This window comes from Hydra vulgaris, chromosome 08 (assembly GCF_038396675.1).
Source record: "Hydra vulgaris chromosome 08, alternate assembly HydraT2T_AEP".
Lineage (NCBI taxonomy): Eukaryota > Metazoa > Cnidaria > Hydrozoa > Anthoathecata > Hydridae > Hydra > Hydra vulgaris.
Window position 1 is genome coordinate 51,029,139 of NC_088927.1, and position 1,385 is coordinate 51,030,523.

General features: G+C 24.5%; 1 long non-coding RNA gene across 1 annotated transcript; it reads left to right on the top strand.

The window, feature by feature from the left end:
- The first annotated feature begins 295 nt into the window (after positions 1-295).
- Positions 296-766, top strand: LOC136084361 (uncharacterized). The gene is made up of 3 exons (XR_010640511.1): positions 296-318; positions 423-553; positions 662-766. It is a non-coding gene; the product is annotated as an uncharacterized LOC136084361 (long non-coding RNA).
- Positions 767-1,385: the final 619 nt, after the last annotated feature.

Here is a 1,385-nt window from a genome sequence, read left to right on the forward strand (position 1 = left end):
ATTAAAGAAAGTTTTTTTAACAATGTTTTTAGTTTTTTTTTTAAACTTTTAGTGTTTTTTAAAAACTAAAATATTCATTAACTTTCATGGGTTTTTCATTAAAATTTATTAATTTTCATGGGGTGCACCAATTGCACTCCATTCTCATAGGGCCTGCTTTTGCTGCAAACATTTCAATTACATCTTCATTAGATATTGGTAAATAATTTTACGGACCTAGATTTGTGTTTATAAAGAAGCTCAATCACACTTAGAGAAAGCAGCAGACATTTCAAATATTGAAACTGACACCGAAGGGAAAAAAGGGACAAAGCAAAAGTAAATTTTACTAAAATTAGTTTTTAACAAATAAAAAATTTTGCAATAAAGAATTACACAAATCAAGCACTTTTTTTGTTTAAAAAGTAAAGTTTATATTAAAGGAGAAAGACTGCAATGACATTTTGTGAAAGTGATGAAGATATTGTGGTTGGTGATGAAGAACTATACGGAAGATACTATTTTGATAGTTCAAATAGCTAAAGAACATCTAACGTGATTCCAAATATAGCAGGTTAACTATTTTTGTAAAAGTAAAATAATGGTTTGTTAAAATAAAATGCTTATTTTTTTACTGAATTATAGATGTTTTTAAATCAATATTAAATCCTGATTTACACAGTGAAATAGCAAGCTTTTCAGTTGCTGAAAATAACAATGACTTCTTGAAAAAAACTAATCTATCTTAAGGGAAAATGATTTTGTCTTCAAATATATTGGTAAAAAAACGTCCTAATGTTGCTTTTGTTCTAATTAAAATCTGTTTGCTTGTGCAGTAAAAAAATTAATAGAAATCAGAACTATATGTTACAGAATATAATTTTGTTGACAAATATTTTATAAATATATGTTTGTTGACAAGTTTAAATAAAAATCACTATATAATGTTTAAAAATTTTATTTAATTTTTGTATGTATAATTTATCTATACCTTGGTAGAAAATGGCTCTAAAAATTGTGTTTTGGATAAAGAGGATAGCAAAGAAAGACGTCTGTCTTGCCAGGGTAAATTAAGTTTTTAAGAATGTACATTTAGATGTGTTAATAAAAGTTTTATTTATTTTTTCCATTCAGGTAATTTTTCATGGTTAATTTTTTACAAAATATTTTACATAATTGATAATAATATTATTTATTTTACTAGATTTTTTTTTAAAGATTTTCAAAAAGTTGCGTTGAGTTGGATGGCAAAAATAGATAAAAGAGAAAAGTGATTCAAGAGTCAATTTTAAAAATCCATGTATTGAAATTAAGATAATTTCATTCACATAGAATGGACATAATATGTATTCTGACCCTTGAGTAATTTTTATTTTTTTAATAATAGATGAGTTCTCTTAGTCGTT